The following is a 20,001-nucleotide window of genomic DNA, read 5'->3' on the forward strand; positions in this document are numbered from 1 at the left end:
TCCTCAGGCCATCTCCACTATAGTAATTATCAGGATAACTAACAAAATATCTGAATCTTAATTGCTATGCAGTGTGTTATGTGGTGACAGAATTTCTTTTCTGTTTTTTCTTGTTTTATCCTTATTTGACCAAACTAGGGCAATAAAACCAAAATAAGTGAATTCAAAATGTCAATGAGTTAAATCCAAAGATGCACATGCTCGCATATTTTGTAATTTATGTTGGTTCAAAATTCTCTTTGACCACGTCAGGCCCATTCAAAACTCTGGCTTTGCCTGTGTCACAAATTTAGATTGTGCTGGTTCTGGAAGGAAGGTCCTGCAATGCTCAAGTAATTTTTTTAAAAATACATAGGCACATGTAGGAAGTTATAGAATATTTTATTTTCATATCAAAAATATCAGGTTACAGGTGAAACACTTAAAATATACCTGTTTTCAGGCAAAACTCAATTTCAGTTGTTAATAAAACGAGAGTTTACCTCTCTTAAATACACCAGGAATGCTTTACAATGAGAATAATTACATTCTATCTCACTGTCCAGGTGTGATAGTTCATGGAAGATTTTACATTTACAATTATGCAAATTAATTTTAGAAGAAACCAATTCTAGGAACCCTGGCACAATTTCAACCACGTTTGGTATACAATTTCCTGCTTTTATGTATATATATATATATATATATATGTATATGGAGAGAGAGAGAGAGAGAGAGAGAGAGAGAGAGAGCCTCATGCTACTTTATGACCTGCTGAACTGAACTTTGAGAACTATTCCTAGACTTGGGGTTTGGGAACCTGCCACACACACACTTTGGGTTTATTTTGGGGTGAATGATATCTAACATTTTTCGTTTCTCTTATTATCACAAGTAGTTATTAATAAATAGATTCTAACATTTATACACAGCTCGTTATGTTTCTATTGTTGCTGGTACATAACAGAATAATGCTATAAACTGACTCTAATTGCATATTCATAAGAATAGAATATTGAATTGGCCCCTGCGTAAACAAATATTTCAATTACTGGCTTTCATTGGATTATTAGAGTCCATTAATCCCTTTATAGTCCAATACTTATATATTAGAGTTTGGATATCCTAGTTCTGATAAGACTGGGTAAAGTTATCGGATTTGTGTTGTGTTGACAGGAGATGGACATTAAGGATGAGTGTGATATGTTCTAACATGGCTTGTTGTCATGCTTTGTTTCAGAAATGTATATTGATCTTCGGCTTGATACGTAGATATGTTTTACTCTGAAGCTTGGCTATTATCATTGGCAATATTTGTGTAATAGCAATTGCTTGCAAATGTCTTCAAAGTACTATATTTTATGGCAGGGCTTGAGGTGTCCTTATCAGACCATGAAGTACTGTGACACTAAAGTCATCAGGCAGAGGAGATGTTCAGTTAATTTCACCAGTATTGTCTACAGAATTTCTTCAAATTAACACTGATTATTTATGGTGAACTCCCAGTCCGGGACGGGACGGGACGGGACGGGACGGGACGGGACGGGAAGGGAAGGGACGGGACGGGACGGGACGGGACGGGACGGGACGGGACGGGACGGGACGGGACGGGACGGGAAGGGAAGGGAAGGGAAGGGAAGGGAAGGGAAGGGAAGGGAAGGGAAGGGAAGGGAAGGGAAGGGAAGGGAAGGGAAGGGAAGGGAAGGGAAGGGAAGGGAAGGGAAGGGAAGGGAAGGGAAGGATAGGGAAGGGAAGGGAAGGGAAGGGAAGGGAAGGATAGGGAAGGGAAGGGAAGGGAAGGGAAGGGAAGGGAAGGATAGGGAAGGGAAGATAAGGGAAGGGAAGGGAATATAAGGATTAGGAAGATAAGGGAAGGGAAGGGAAGGGAATATAAGGATTAGGAAGATAAGGGAAGGGAAGGGAAGGGAATATAAGGATAGGGAAGATAAGGGAATATAAGGATAGGGAAGGGAAGGGAAGATAAGGATAGGGAAGGGAAGGGAAGATAAGGATAGGGAAGGGAAGATAAGGGAAGGGAAGGGAATATAAGGATAGGGAAGGGAAGGGAAGATAAGGATAGGGAAGGGAAGATAAGGGAAGGGAAGATAAGGATAGGGAAGGGAAGGGAAGATAAGGATAGGGAATGGAAGATAAGGGAAGATAAGGGAATATAAGGATGGGGAAGATAAGGAAAGTTAAGTGAACATAAGGTAAGATAAGGGAAGATAAGGGAAGGGGAAGGGTTAAGTCAGAAAGTCAAAGGGGCTCAGGAAGAGCTATGTTGGTTGATGCTGTTGGTTGTCCTATTTGCCATTGTAGGCTGGTTTGCATAAGATGGCAATGCAACATGGCTGGAAGGAGGTGCACACTGAAATACACTGTGCAATACCCATACAATGATTCTGCCTGCGTGAATCAAAGTCAAAAAGCTGTAAATGTTGGAAATCTGAAATGAAAACAGAAGATGCTGGAAACACTCAGAAGCTTGGGCAGCATTTCTGGAAAGAGAAACAGTTAATATTTTAGTTTGCGGACTGTTTAACAGAATGAGTAGCCTTGATGAGTGTTTCCAGCATTTTCTGTTTTTATTCTGTCTGCTCCCTGACCACACATGTACTTAAGGGAGCTGCCATGCTGCTGGAAGATCATCACCTCAGTGAAAGACACACTTTTGTTTGCCGAAAACTTGTTAGTCTTCCAGTACAATGAGATGTCCATAAAGGAAAGTTGCCAACTGGAACATTCCAGGCCGCAGGAGTACATGATGAGGGAGGCACTGAAGCTTGATGTAGACAACACAGAATCTTTGTGGGGAAGGACTACAGTCTAAGGTCCTTCAGCTACTAGACATTGAGGGGCAAAGCCCTGTGTAAAGGCCCCTCAAACACTTTAAATTTTTGTATCGCCCAAAGGGATTCACACGGATGGCCATAGTGTTCACAGAATATGCTCACACCACAAATGTATAGAACCAATAACGCTATGAATGTATAGACTGAAAGACACTATGAATGTAAAGAGAGCCATGCACTTTTTTTTATTTCTTGCATATATTTTTATGTATAAAGTTTATTTGAAATAATAAAAGCCATGGTAACTCTGCACAAAGGTAACATTTGCAGAGGTATATGATCCAAGTATGCATAATCACATGTTATTTTTTGCTAACTAATTCCCTTCTTACTGTTAGCCCTTCCCAACACTCACAGCCTTATATATCTTTTATTGCTGTAGCACACACTCTTAGTTCAGTAGGCCACACATTCTTAGGGCTCACACATATTCAAAGTACATTTCACTTTAAGTCATTGAAGCACAAACATTTACATAATAGAACATAGGGCAGACTGTAGTTTGAACACCGGTTGTCATCAGTAACAACTTTAAGGACTCCAGCAACATGGGGATTTCAGGCAACCACACCATGTCATTGTTAAACATTGGGAAGGGAGATTATCATAATGGCAGCATTTCAATATATTTAAACACCACTTGTAATTCAGCAATTAAAATATGCCATTCTGTGTGAAAAGACATTTTTACTAAAACATTCATCCACTGGAGGATGGTGATAATAATAGGATCACATTAGATTCTACACATGGGGTCCTGGTGTCCTAAGGTTTATTATATCTCTTTTGTAATTTGCATGAAAAAGTCCAATCTTGTCAACAAAACAATAACTAACATCTCTGTATTTACAAGTTCAATTAACCTATTGTACTTTCTCACTCATTACAAAGATGCAGCTCAGTCTGCACTGGAATATTAGCAATAGATGGTAGATTCTCATTTCAAGGTGGGTCCTCCTTCACTAAATTGTTTTCAATCAAAGGTGAGGAAACTTCTGATTCCAGGAAAAACTCATCTGATTGAACTGATAAACAGGATGTACAAGTGTCTAAAGGAATCTTGATACTTTATTGCATGACTGTCATCCAGAAAAATCATAAATGACATTGATCTAGTACAATCAATAATACAAGCCAATAAACAGATACCTCATGCAATGTCTCATACAAATACAGGATCAACTGCTTCAAATTATTGATCACAAACTCTGACATCATGTTGTTTCTTCTGCTTCAATGCTTTGGAACTCACAGTAGTTCTCAGCTCTGGGTTCGCGACATCCAAATGCATTCTGAGACATTTAGCCATCAGTAACTCAGCAGGTGTCTGTCCTGAAGTTAAATGTGATGCACTCTGGCAGTAGAATAAGAAACAGGCAGCTTTTGTCCCAATTTCACCTCCTGTTATCTTTTTCAATCCATCTTTCACATTCTGAATTCTTCTTTATGTCAAATCATTTGAGATTGGGTGGGATGGAGACGTGTACACATGCTTGACTCTATTTCTTGTGGGTACTTTGGCAAACTCAGTGCTGCTTTGTTGTTTCCATTGCCCATTGAAAGTAACTCTGGAAGGTCAAATGCAGCAAAGACCATTCTCAACTTTAAAATTATTACTTGGGTTATAGCAGTGCTTCTATCCTCAGAGCATGTGCAACCATTAAAATCATGATCATTTTTCATGTAAGTAGACCTGCAAAATCTGCACGTCTGTATAACCAAGGCCAAAGATTGAGTGGACTTACTAGTGGATTTTTGCAATACTCTTAACATTGTGCATATTTCTTCACAGTGTTCTCCAACTGTTTGTCTATTTCAGATAAAATCTCTGGCAACTTACTTCCTACAGGATGTGCCTGGGTGTCCTCCATGCAATTGTTTCAGGAAAACTGCTTTTCCTTGTAATAGATCAACCACTCTGGATACTTAAGGAACCACACCACTTTAGGTGCTTATCTCATTTTTTTCTGTAATATGGTAATATGCCATCTTCACTACTATACTAAATGTGCTTGCACATCCTCGAGGGTCATATTTCATCTTGGTAGTCAGCTGTAAGGTTGTGACTGGCATGTTCTTCATATATTCCTGCAATGACACAATCTCACTTTGTGTGTCACATGAAGGTACACCAATTGGCAGTGAATTCTGCTCATTTGCATTCCATTTTTGTACTCCAGAGCATACAAGAGTCACAAGTAAAAGATACTAATTCCCACCTCCACACTCTAGCTGAAGCCATCTCCTTGGGTTCACCAAAAAAAAGCTTGTGGTCTGTGAAAACTGAAACGTTCTGGCCATTCATGAAATTGTGGAATTTTGACACCCTGCAGACCATAGCCAAACCTTCTTCTACATTGGAACAATATCTTGATGCAAAATTTGATCAAAATCTTTGATGAAAGAGATTGTGCCTTTTGATTCTTCATATCTTCTTCTATTTGGGCTCTCCCTTAGGATTAAGGATGATTAGCTTCCACTTCAGTTCTGAAGCGACTGTTGAGGTCAATCAGAAATCACAGACCCATCCACAGATAGGGACGAAGGTGCCTGGAAGCAGGTAGGTAGGTAATTCATGAGGTGTGTTCCTTCTGTCATTTACACAAGGATGATGAAACTGCACCATCATCATCAAGTAATGCATCACAGGACATCAACAATGGTCACAATGAACAAGGACCTATGATTCAGCAGCAATTGCTGTTACACTTTGAATGTGATTTCTTGTCTCTCAGTTGAATTCCACATTGCCTCACAATTTAGCTGCTCATATAGAGGGCCTAACACTTTGCTTAAAGGTGCAAGGTAATGCCTATTGTTCTTGAAGAATTTCAGTCAGCTTTCAACTTCATCAAATGAGTTGGACAAAGTGCATCCAACACTGCTGGAACCTTGTCCTTAACTGTATGACCTTCAGCATCTATCTTATAACCAAAATAGCTATTGGTGAGGCAGTAAAGACACACTTATCTTTCCTCATCTCTTCTCCTGATCGTTGGAATGGAAGTATACCTTCTAGATTCTTGTTCTGTTGCTGGTCTGTATTTCCAGAAATCAGGAAATTATCTAAATAGTCTGCAATACCTCAACAACCATGGATCAAATTTAATTGTCCTCTGGAAAATGCCCAGAGCTGAAACTGTCCTAAAATGAAGACTGTTGTACTGGAACAGTCCAAAATGAGTACTTAGCTTTGTGAACTCCTTTGAATATTTGTATAATTTGATCTACTGATAAGACATATCTAGGGCTACGAAAACCTGTTCTCCTCCTAGCTTAAGAGGTTAGAGATATCTTTCTATTTTTGCTTCTCTGTTGATTATTATCTTATCCTAATAGTTCTATTTGTCTTCCCTGCAGGAATTACTGGGGTAGCCGAATCAGGAACCTCAACTAGTCCAATAACTACAGAAAGTACAGAAAGAGAATAAGCAGCTTCAAATTCCCTGGCATTAACATCTCAGATGACCTGTCCTGGGCCAAGTACATAGATGCAATCACGAAGAAGGGGCGCCAGCACCTCTACTTACTTAGAAGCTTAAGGAGATTTGGCACCAAAGACTCTGACAGACTTTTACAGATGCACTGATGAAAGTATCCTGACTGGTTGCATTATGGCCTGCTATGGTAATTCCAACACACAGGAACACAAGAGGCTGCAGAGAGTAGTGTACACAGCCCGGTCCATCACAGACACAGCCCTCCCTACAATTGACAGTATCTACAAAAGGCCCTGCCTCAAGAAGGGGGCATCTATCATCAAGGATCCTAACCATCCGGGTCATGCCATCTTCTCATTGCACCTGTCAGGCGGGAGGTACAGAATCCGGTCTTGTTTTTGCACACTTTTTTTTCCTTTCTCTTCATTGTCTCGTATAATTTATACATAATTTATGTATAATTTATATTCTGTATGTTGTCTGTACCTATGTGCCTGTGATGCTACTACAAGCAAGTTTTTTTATTGTACCTGTACCTCACCTTACTTGTGCACATGACAATAAATTTGAATTGACTTAACTTGACTCTTCCCTAATTTTTTCTTTCATATTGCAAAGGACAGTGTGCTTAGAGGAACCAAGGTATGGAATCCTCCTTCAGGTGAATATTGGCTTTAATACTCTGAATACTACTAAGTTCATCATGAAATTTCTCACAGTATCTATGATTTCTCTGAAATCTAGCTTTACGTTTCATAGCCAGTTGTGACTAATCAAATTAGATTCCTGCCTTGGAACAATTAGAAGGGGTACCTTTAATTTATTTTCATCACTTCTCATTCTAACTTCACATATCCTTGTCACCTTGATACTTTCCCCAGATTAGACACAAAGGATTGCAGAAGACTCTGAGCTCCACTGTACCATCTGGTGAATGCCACTTAAATTCCTGCTCAGAGTATCAGCATCAATTTCCATTGACACTCGCTTTCCTTTGCTGTATACTGATGTGTAGAAAAGGTTGAGGAGAATTATAATAGTGTGCACAGCCTAATCAATCCATCCAGGTCTCCATCATCTTTACTTTACTTAGCTCATGTCTATGATGATGTCCTTCAATATTCTTCCCAAAAGCCTTTTTACAACTTGTTTTAATGAGTTTGCCATGGTCTTTACTTTCAAGTAAAGTGTTGACAAATGTTCTTTGTTATCACAATTAAGGCAAACATGCTCTTTATGTCTGCACTCATTTGCTCAATATTGTGTGCTGCCACAATGTAAACATTTCCCCTTCAGGTTGTTCTCCTTTTTCCCAAAGATATGGTAGAACTAGGACTAATTTATTAACACTCTGGAACTTTGATGGAGGATGTTGCAAATCCTGTGCTTGTTTGACAACACTCTCCATTATTTGAGCAATATCAACTGCCTTTTTGAAATTCTTACCCAGTTGCCTTCTTTGAGTACAATACACGTATCTTGGATCCCACAAAATATGTAATCTTATAACATCTCCTTCAAACATACCATGCTCAGTGTTTACATCCATCTCAAATCTGCAACAAAGTCCGCAATAGTTTAATCTGGATGCTCATTCCAGTCATAGGACTGGAGTTGGGACACTTGCTTTAAGCAATTCCTCAAATGTCTTCTACCCTGGTTTGGCGGGAACCAGTAAATTTTTCAACAAGTATTTATTTAAACTTTACTTTAAACTTTATTTATACAGCACGGTAACAGGCCCTTCCGGCCTAAGGAGCCTGTGGCGCCCAATCACACCCATGTTAACTTACTAACCTAGATGTCTTTGGAATGTGGGAGGAAACCAGAGCACCCGGAGGAAACTCACGCAGTCATGGGGAGAATGTACAAAATCCTTACAGACAGAGGCGGGAATTGAACCCTAATTGCTAGCGCTGTGATAGTGTTACACTAACCGATGCGCTACCGTGCCCTTACCATGCTTTTTAGCACTTACAGATGGGAGCAAATTGGACTTCTTCCTTTCTGCAATTTTATTTGCCACAAAAATGTCTTCCATCCTTTCTAAGTATTCAGTTGCTGATTTGAAAGAAAGAATCTAAAGTACCAGTTGTGGTCATCTTGATTTGTCCATAAAAAACTCACTGAAATTCAACTCAGCCTCAGGAAACCGTGTCACTCCACAGTTCCAAAGAACCACCAAGTCTCACAATAAGCAAGTAAGACGTATTCCTGTGATTATCCTGGTTAATATTCAGCCATCGTTGTCATCTATTCTCATAATGGCGCCATTAAGTATATTCAAAGATTGAGTAAAAGCAATACTTTCTATTCAGCAGTCACAACATATGGGGCTGTGTAAGAAGCTATTTTTATTTTGACACTCATTGACCAGAAGAGATTGATAATGATAGGATCACAACAGGTTATATAAATGAGTACCAGGGCTTATAACAGAGGTGAAGGAGCCGACTAGCGGAATGAATCAGAATAGCACCCAACTCCTGCAGTTTGTTTCCTATAAAAACTCAACATGTTTCATAAAATTGTGTGTGAAGAGGGCTGTTTTATTTTAGGAAAGTTTTCAGCAAAGAGGAGTTCATTTTGGCTGTCAAAGATTGCAGTAGGATTCAGGAACAACCTCCAGAGGTGCTGTCAACAGCTATAATGGAGCTACAAACTGAGCCAATGCAGTCCTCAAATTCCACTTGTTAAAATTACTGGAAGTGGAGAAGGAATTACATAATTCACCATCTGGGAAAAGCATGATTTTAGAAGAGAATAAGTTTGCATGTGATCACCTTGGGCATTATTGTATTAAAAAAGATTATGAAATTAGATTGTACTTTCATATTCATACATATGTTTTCTTACAACATAGAAGGAGGCCGTTCAAATCATCAAGCCTATGGCAGCCCTCAGAACATTGTAATCAATCTCGTTCTCCCCCATCTACTCAATTCCTTTCAACCTATTCTCTCCTGCATGACCATCAACTCCCCCCAGTTCCTTCTGCCATCTACCGAAACTAAGGACAATTTACAGTAGCTGGTTAATTTATCAGCACACCTTTGGGATTCTGAAGGAAACTGAGAACATGGAGGAAACCCATGCAGTTACAGAGAGAATGTGCAAATTCCATACAGACCACAGGCGGGGTCAGGATCAAACCCAGGTCACGGAACTATGCCTCAGCAGCACTATCTACTACACCAGTCTGCTGTCTTTTGTTACCCATGAAGCATCGGGCCATTCGGGAAAGGAGCAATTATCTGGTGCTGACTTGGTCAAAATGATAATAAGTATTGGCTTTGACAAGTGGGCAAAGGTAACATGTTGCAATATTCCGGAATGGGTTTAAGATTGGTCCTCTTTGAAGAAGTTAAAGCCACTGATACTAAATATAGATAGTACTAAGTGGAAAAGATGACTTCAGTCATCATGCTCCTCTGATACTGAGAGTCTTCCAGATCACAGTCACACCAATAAACCCCTCCTTGGACTCCTGGCTCTAAATCAGGTACAACTGTCCTTCTCCAGGAATATCTAATCCTAAGCATGAAAACTAATAATTGCAAGTCTCAATCTGCATTGAGTAACTTATAAAGCTCTCCTATTACTCCCTTAGCAAAACGCTTTATACATATTTAATCACTGATGCTGTCATATGGCCAAGGTCATCAGTATATTCAATGATGGAAGTAATGTTTGGGAAGACAGATCCTCCTTTTATGTTGTCTGACCATTTGTTGATCCATTGTGGGCCTATCCTCTTCCTCCTCTTCATCCTCAATAATTCTGCAAAGAAGTACATGTAGATAGGATGACATAGTTGCTTCTGAGAAGATCTCACCATTAAAGGATCAAAATCTCTTTGTGTCTCATCACTAGTTCCTCCTGAAAGCAGCTATGACTGCCCTTGAAATTCAAAACAGCAATGCCACTGCCACTTACTGCAATGGATTATAATAATTGGGACACCATGTAGCCTCTCAAGCTACTCAATGAAGTAATGACTGATTTATGACTTTGGCCTTCACCCCATATCCCTTTATAAATTTGGACAAAAAAATCAGCAATTGAATCAGCATCGTGTTAGTTTCAGAAGAAAGTTCCAAGTTTCTACTTCCTCTGCATAGAGTCATACAGCACGGAAACAGGCCATATGGTCCAACTAGTCCATGCCGACCAAGATGCCCATCCAATTAGTCCCATTTGTCTGAGTTTTGTCCATATCCTTCTGAACCTTTCCGATCCATGTGCCTGTCCAACTATCTCTTAAAAGTTGTTATAGTACCTGCCTCAACCACTTTCTCTGGCATCTCAATGCGTATACATACCACCCTCAGTGTAAAAAAGTTGCCCCTTAAGTTCCTATTAAATCTTTGCCTTCTCACACTAAACCTATGCCCTCTAGTTCTTGATTCCCCAACCCTGGGAAAAAGACTCAGTGCATTCACCCTATCTATACACCTCATGATTTTATACACCTCTATAAGATCACCTATACTTGAAGGAAAAAAGTCCTAGCCTGTGCAACCACTCCCTATAACTCAGTGCCTTGTAATTTTTTTCTGCACTCTTTCCATTTTCTTAACATCTTTCCTATTGCAGGGTGACCAAAACTGAGCACAATACTCCAAGTGTAGCCTCACCAGCATCTTGTACAACTGCAACATAACCTTCCGGAGGTAAGAACAGAGATAAGATATCTTTATTAGTCACATGTACATCGAAACACACAGTGAAATACATCTTTTGCATAGAGTGTTCTGGGGGCAGCCCGCAAGTGTTGCCACACTTCCGGCGCCAACATAGCATGCCCACAAATTCCTAACCCATATGTCTTTGGAATGTGGGAGGAAACTCACGCAGACATGGGGAGAACATACAAACTCCTTACAGACAGTGGCCAGAATTTAACCCAGGTCCCAGCTTCTATATTCAATGTCCTGACTGATAAAGGCCAGCTTGCCAAAAGCCTTCTTCACCATCCTGTCTACCTGTGACTCCACTTTCAAGGAGCCAAGCACCTGAACTCCAAGGTTCCTTTGTTCTACAACACTCCCCAGGGCCCCATTGTTTACTGTGAAAGTCCTACTTGATTTGGCTTTCTAAAATGCAACACTTCGTGCATATCTGAATTCAACTCCATTTGCCATTCCTTTGCTCAAGTTACCCAGCTGATCAAGATTCCACTGTAATTTTTGATAATCTTCTTCACTGTCAATGATAACACCTATTTTAGTGTCATCTGCAAACTTGCTAACCATGTCTTGTACATTCTCATCCAAATTGTTGATACAGATGACAAACAATGGACCCAGCACTGACCCCTGAGGCACATCACTAGTTACGGGCTTCCATCCCAAGAAACAACCTTCCACTGTCACCCTTTGCTTCCTACCATCAAGCCAATTATGTATCCAATTAGCCAGCTCTCCCTGGATTCCATGCAATCTAACCTTCCAGAGCAGCCTACCATGCGGAACCTTTTCAAATGCCTCACTGGAGTCCATATAGACCTATAGTCCCACTGCCTTGCCTTAATCAACCACCCTGGGCACTTCAACAAGAAACTCAATCAAGTTCATAAGACATGATGACCCATGCACAAAGCCATGCTGACTACCCCTAATCAACCCCTGTCCTTCCAAATGCATTTATATCATATTCCTCAGAATCCTCTCCAGTAACTTACCTACCACAGATTTTAAGCTCACTGGTCTACTGGTCTATAGTTCCCAGATTTTGCTCTGCAGCTGTTCTTAAATAAAGGCACAACATTTGCTACCTTCCTACCAGCACCTCAACCTTGGCTAACGATGACACAAATATCTAGGCAGGTCCTGCAATTTCTTCTCTAGCCTCCCACAGTGTTCTTGGATATACCTGTTCAGGCCCCAGAGATTTGCCTACTTTCATACATTTTAATTTGTCCAGCTCTTCCTCTACAGTAATGTGGATTCTCCCCAAGACATCCCCATTAGCTTTCCTTTGTTCCCGAGTCTTCATGTCTTTCTCTATGGTAAAAACAGGGGAGAAATATTCATTGAGAACCTTGCCCATCTCTTGCCGCTCCACACAAGGATGTCCACTTTGGTCTTTGGGGACCCATTCTTTCCCTAGTTACTCTTTTTCCATTAACATTTTTTTTTGTTTAAAATCTCTTTGGATTCGCCTTAATCTTCTCTGCAAAAGCTATGCACATGGAAGCATCTCTGCACATGAAAGCATTTTCTGACTTAGTTCCTGAAAGATCTGCCTCTGGTTTTCAAACCATGGCCGCAAGTCAGATTCCTGAATAAATTTTCAACAAATCACTCCATACACTTCTGAGTTTGAAGGAATACAATCATATTTAATTTGTAAGTTAACCCTTAAAGTCCAAACATTACTCTGGAAAATCTACAATGCTTTTCCTGACAAACAAAGATTTGTGCACAATGCTCCAGATCTCATTTGGCTAGGGGTTTGTACAGGATTGTGAAATGGACAACAACACATTTAAGTAAGTCAGACAAGAATGATCTGGCATTAAAAAATACAGGACAAATGGATTTTACCAAACAAAAAAAAATTGCCCCTTGATTTTGCAAATAAGATGTCTAAAATAATGGTATTTCAAGTGTCAGACTGAAGAAAATTCAAGCTCTTTTTAAAGAATAGAAAATCCTCAGCATTGATTCAGAAAAAGCAATGTTTCCAATACCAAATCTAACGACATCACCAAGCAATCCCACTTCCAGTTAAGATGCTAGCAGCAATCACTTGGAGACTCTGCAAGGTTACAGTCCTTCAGATTAATGGGCCCAGATCTGTCACCTCTCCCTGTGTTTCCAGTGTTCTTCATATTGCATCTGCTATCAGTGACAGGTACTGCTGTGGTTTGCTGCCTTGCAGCTGTTGAATGGGTTTTATTACTGCTCAGAGTGGATTTAAAAGGGCTTGCTGTCAGAATGATGCTACTGTCAAAGAAGATTGCTTCATATTTTACCTACTTGTCTAGGCATCTTGGGCATTTTGGAAAATTGAGAGCTCCTACTGTCATGCATCCTGCTGATGGGTAGCAGATTAATAATCAGGAGCTCAACCTAGATACATTTAGAACTACAGAGTCTATTTTATTGTGTTATCAAAAATTGTGCCGTATTTGTATTTCCCTTTAAGGGAAGCAGAATGATCAAAACCATTAGATTGCATTTTATTCCAATTTTCTCCTCTTTCCTTTCGTAAAGACTGGTTGGGACTCTCCTTTTTAACATGGCAGAGAATGGAGGAAAATGTAGATCTTCAAGTCCAATTCACCTTCCATTCCCTGCACCTGCCACTACTCTTCATGAAGACCAGTACTAAATGCGTCCTCTCTTTCGTCAAGCGTAAATTGTGTCGAGGGGAATGGAGATGAGGAGGAACATGTGGCCTTCTGCTTCACCCATTTTACAGCCATGGTTTGGGGCAGAGGTCCTGCCCAAAAAGGACTGATTTGGACCAGGATAATATTTAGTATATGCCTCAGGTTGCTTGTTGAAGTGGGCATCCTTTCTGACAAACTATAGACTGAACAATCTTTTCTATGTGGAGTGCTTCACAGCTACACTCTTAATAAATATTTTCATGTTGAGATTGAAAAATACATTTAGGAATGGTTAACTAAACTTAATTTTCTTTCCTAAGTCAGGGGCATTGAGGCCAATTATAGTACATTACTGCTAACTTTGTTCAAGTCAAGTAACACTTGAACTGTTCAGCTGTATATGGTACAGTCCCATGCAACATTACCCACTAAATTACAGATGAACTTGGAGAAATCCTTTCAATCTCAATCTATCATTCACAATACTTAACAAAAAATAATACCTTGGAGACACAAGAGACTGCATACCGGAATTTGGAGCAACAAACAATCTGCTGGAGGAACTCAGCGGGTCGAGCAGCATCTGTGGGAGGAAAGAAATTATCGACATTTTGGGTCAAAATGCTGCTCCTCCTGCTGAGTTCCTCCAGCAGATTGCTTGTTGTTGCAAAAAAAATACCTGGCTGCTGAAAATCTCACTGAACTTGTCATACAAAGTCTTTCTCAATGGTCCCTGATCAAAGCCTTTCTAGTCTGGGTTCTATCCAGTTCACAGCAATGAGCTATCATCCTTAATCAATGCTACCACTCCCCCTTCTATTTTCTACTGGCCCTGAATGCTTCATATCCTGGAATATTAAGAACTAATTCCAGGCCTAGCTTAAGTCAGGTTTGTATTAATGCAACCACATCCTGTTCCCATATGCCAAATATGTGCCTACTGCTTGCCAAGATTACACTACGGATATTAGAGTAACCACAGTTAAATACATCCATACTCAATCCAGCTCTTGCAATTTATACAATAGTCCTCATTTAACTGCTATTTACCTCTTTCTGCATTATGCTTCCTAGATTGCAATAGTGAATACACTTCAAAAAATATTTAATTAGCTGAAAGGTAGATTGAGATAACACAAGGTCATGAAAGGTACTATAGAGATGCAAGGTTCCATTAACCCCACCCCAACCCTTCGTTATACAATTCAATAATTTTCTGCTCTACTGCTTTTTGTGATCCCCATCATCTTGTTAGTTTAGACCTTCCCCATTAGCATTAGTTAAGTTCTCTGTGGCAGCAAATTCAATTATAAATTTATTTCCCAATTTTCCAATTTAAGTTCATGCTGTTTTCCCTTAGGCTCATTCTCACTGACTCTTTGCCACTCGTTCTCTCTCATATCTATGACCTCTTGCACCATTTTCCTCTAAATTGCTCCACTCTCTCTGCACACATATATGTACACTATATGGTAAATTGTGCATGAATGCACTGAACAAAGGCCAGCCAATGAGTGTGTGAACATGCAGTCATCATTTAGGACAGGGAGCAGGAGGATTTTTGTTTACAAGAAAAGGAGATGGGATTGCACTCCCAGAAATAGTGGTGAAAATCTGAGATGATGTAAATAATTAATAATTTAGATTGATGGTTGAAGAAAAAATAAAAAGGGCAAGGAAACACAGAGCAAGCACCTTAAAACAGACCGACTGCTTATGTAATGGATCAATGCCAGCGTGAGCTGCATGGGTTGAAAAACCTAGTTCTGTATTGTTATTCTAATGTAATACCTGCAACAGGAGTTTCAGTTCTTGATGTTTTCAGACGTTCAATGACAATTCCAATAAGGGCAGCCAGCAATCCTTTTAAGAACCATTGGGACCAGAAATCCCATTCACTGATGTAAAAGATGACTGTTTTAGCACTTATACTTGTGATTAGTTATACTGATTTATTGCTGAGTATGATGACAACACAGCTACTCTCTTTATTACCAAATCTGAGATACTCCACATGGTTAGAACTAAACACCATGCCTCTAAAGAGGAAATAAACACAGTGTATTTAAAGGGGAGCTGTACTAACACAGCATAATAATAATGCAATGTAAGACAACAACATAAAAAATGACTTCAACAGTCCCAAAAGATCACATGCCACACTCTGGGACTAATGCAAAAAAGCTGCACATATCATGAGGTTTATGCTTAGTCAGACACCCTGATTATCTGAAAAACAACAGCACTGTGTAGGAGTAGCACTATTGATTCCATCTGTAAATCTGCATCACTGAGAACTGGGGAATTCCAACAAGCATATGTGAGAAAATGATTTCTTCTATTTTCTTTGTTTTAACTTCCTTGAAGTCATTGACATTGAAAAATTGTTGAAAATACTTTATAGTCAAGATAATTACACCTCATATAATTTGGGTTTAATTAAAAATTCTAGATGACAATTCACATTTAAGAGACTCTTAGATAGACACGTGGATGATAGAGAAATGGGGGGCTATGTGGGAGGGAAGGGTTAGATAGGTCTTAGAGCAGGATAAAATGTCAGCACAACATTGTGGGCGGAAGGGCCTGTACTGCGCTGTAACGTTCTATGTCCTATGTTCTATATGTGAGATTGAACAAAGTGAAGGGAATGTGGTGATTAGAAAAAGAGACGTAGATTAAAAAAGTGACTGAGGGAAACAGCAAAAGGGAAAAGGGAAATGAAATGACAGATTGAGAGGAGAAATGGGCTGTGAAGCAGAAATAAACAGGGTAAACTGGGAAAAAGTGTTGTTAGAAGAGAGCATAAAACAGAGCAGGTGGAAGAGAGTGTGACAAAGACATCAAAAATAAGCAGGGAAGTAAGTCAAGTGGAGGAGGAGGTAAAATGTAAACTGATGGGAGGCAAGGATACAGTCAGAAAGTCTGAAGAAGAAAAAAATGGCAAAGAGGGGTGAACTGAGGAAACAAAAATAGGCTGGCTGAAAATTCAAGTGACACGTTGTGCAGCAACTGTCGTGACAAGTATGTTGTGGAAATATACAGAAAATTTCAAAAATAGGAAAAGTTCATTAGTCTTAATAACAATGTCTTAGAAAGATATCTATTGATGTGCTGCAGGGATCGGTGCTAGGTTCATTGTTGCTTCATCTAGATTAATGACTTAGATGATAATGTGGTAAACTGGATCAGCAAATTTGCAGATGACACCAAGATTGGGGGCATAGTGGACAGTGAGGAAGGCTATCAAAGCCTGCAAAGTGATCTGGACCAGCTGGGAAAATGGGCTGAAAAATAGCAAATGGAATTTAATGTAGACAAGTGCGAGGTGATGCACTTTGAGAGGACAAACCAGGGTAAGACTTACACTGTGAATGGCAGGGTACTGAGGTGTGCGGTAGAACAAAGGGACCTGAGAATACAGATTCATAATTCCTTGAAAGTGGCATCACAGGTAGATAGGACCATAAAGAGAGCTTTTGGCACATTGGCCTTCATATTGGGATGCTATGTTGAAGTTGTAGAAGATGTTGGTGAGGCCAAATTTAGAGTGTTGTGTGCAATTCTGGTCACCTACTTACAGGAAAGATATCAATAAGTTTGAAAATTTACACAGATGTTGCCGGGTCTTGAGGACCTGAGTTATAGGGAAAGGTTGAATACGTTAGGACTTTATTCCCTAGAGTACAGGAGAATGAGGGGAGATCTTGTAGAGGTATGCAAAATTATGAGGAGTATAGATAAGGTGAATGCACGCAGGCTTTTTCCCCTCAGGTTGGGTTAGACTAGAACTCGAGATCATAGGTTTAAGGTGAAAGGTGAAATATTTAAGAGGAATCTGAGGGGAAACTACTTCACTCAGAGGGTGGTGCAAGTGTGGAACGAGCTGCCAGCAGAAGTGGTGGATGCGGGTTCAATTGTAACATTTAAGTTAGGATAGGTGCATGGATGAGAGAGGTATGGAATGCTATGGTCTGGGTGCAGGTAGATGGGACAAGGCGGAAAACCAGGCCGCATAGACTAGATGGGCCAAAGGGCCTATTTCTGTGCTGTAGTGTTCTATGACTCTATTCTACTTGCATATTTTCTCTCCCTATCTCAAATATCTTGTCTCCCGCAAAATTTTTATTGGTTGCCTTTCCAATGTACACTATCCAGTTCAATCTTCTTCCATTGTAACTTATTCCAAGTGACTACTGAGCCTGGATTCTCTGGTTACCTATAATTTTTAAATTAGAGTGACAATTTGCAAATATCTGTGGCTGCCTGGTATGCCTGCTCAGCCAGAAAGCATTTCCATAAAATGACCCCTTATGTTCTCTAGTTTTTGCAGTGTGAACACACTGTCCAGATAAACTTTATCAATCTCCTTCTGAATTTTGAAAAGATTGTTCGTTAGGCAATTTCAAAGTCATGTTTCAAATAAAAATACCATTTCTTCCTTTGCAATTTTTATAGTTTGTTGAGGCCTGATTTTATCTCAGCTCCCTAAGGGCTTGGATTGACCCAGTGCCAGAGTAAGCTTGGAAGTGAAACCATCTCCCACTTCAGTACATTTATCCTATTATGATATGTCAGTGGTCTACTAGTGACATTATCCTGTACAAGATTTCTGTTCCAAGTAAATCTTCTTCACTTGGCTGTCTGTAGCTCTCAGAAGACATTGAGCCTCACTAGTGAAATCGGAAATCTATAGCCCCATGGCACATGAGTCATTGCAATCAAAGATAAGAAGCAGTTGCATCAGACATCATGAATAGTTTTATATATCCAAAAAGATGAAATAAATATTAAATCAAAGATGCAATAAATGGAAGATCTTGTCACATTATTACTAGCTGGTTCCTGCCTGTGTTGGTGTCACAGCACACAAAAGTGTAGGTTGGGGATGATTGTCACATCTCATGGTTACTGTAGTTCCACTGAAACTTGTTTTGATCATTTTCAGAACACTTACCACCCCAACACTCCCACCTCCACCCCCCCACCCCCACCCCACAATCCTCCCTGCCCCCCTGCCGTCAATTGGGCTATAGAGTTATTGTTAAATCAACTTTGCCTTCCCAGTAGATTATGTGATTGGTATGGTTGGTATGGGGGTGTGGTGGCTAAGTGCATTGGAGTTATTTTGCTCAATATAAAATATGACTGTATGGGACAAGCTGAAAGTACCAGCTGATCTTTTCCTGTGTGTTATTTCCAAGATGCCCAATTGTTGAAAAGGAGTGGAATCATAATTAGGCATTAGCGTGTTATCCACATATAGTGCTAATGATGTCCATTGAAGTTTTCAGGTGACCTTATGGCCTGGCAATAAGATTTCCCATTTGAAACAGGTGCAAACTTATTGCACAAATTCAAATGGGGTAAAGTAGTGTTATTTACTCCTAGAACTGCAGAATTAATTTGGAGTCATTCACGGACATTTGATCTCCTAAGATTCTGACCGCATGACTAAGGTATGATCACACAACTTGTAGAGCTATTATTGCATTGACCTTGTAACTGTCAGGTTTCCTGCAGTGCTGAACCTTTGCTTGTGTTGTGCAGGAAATTCCAAAAACCAGCAGATCAACCGTGAATTGATGAAGGAGCAAAGAAATATGGGGAAGAGGATAAACCAAGGGTGGGAAGGAAAAGAACCAAAAATGATGTGTAGGAGCAATTTATATTATCATTGATTCCACTAATTAATTGCGTTAACTCACTCAAGTTGCACTGATTGCTAATAGTAAAACTATTAACATGCCATATGTTTAACATCCGTGGAACTTCTTTACTCCACAGTTTTTTAAATTCCCCTGTATATAGCCAATCTCTTCTAGTACAGCTACAACACTGACATCTACCCAATAAAGCGGAAAACTGCCCAGATGTCCTTTCCACAAAATGTAAGACAAATCCAAAATGGCCAATTATCTCCCCACCTGATTCAGCTTCTAAGGGACCAACATTTATTGCTACTCTCTTCCTCTTTACCTGTAAAAACTCACAAGGGTAGTGCCACCACAGAAGCCAGTTTTCAGCTTATTTGTTTCACTCCACCTTATATCAAGAATGCTGATGCCAATACATTGGATACAGCTAGAAGGCAAATGGCAGTGGATGTGCAGGAACTCCATCACCTGTAGATTCCCTTCTGTGTCAGATATCATCCCATAGGCATCTGGTGCAAGATATAACTGCACTAAGCATAAAAAAGACAGTGTGTTCCTTGGAGGCCAGCAATCAGACTACCAAGATATTACTGCAGGAATTCTTCAGGGCAATATCCTCAGCCCATCTATCCTCAGCCAACAAAGCAATAGCTTTTCTACCATTATGTCTGATTGGGAATGTTTGCTGATGATTGCATACTCTGCAGTTCCATTCACAACTCTTCAGATAGTGA

Source organism: Pristis pectinata, chromosome 8 (genome assembly GCF_009764475.1).
Source record: "Pristis pectinata isolate sPriPec2 chromosome 8, sPriPec2.1.pri, whole genome shotgun sequence".
Taxonomy (NCBI): domain Eukaryota; kingdom Metazoa; phylum Chordata; class Chondrichthyes; order Rhinopristiformes; family Pristidae; genus Pristis; species Pristis pectinata.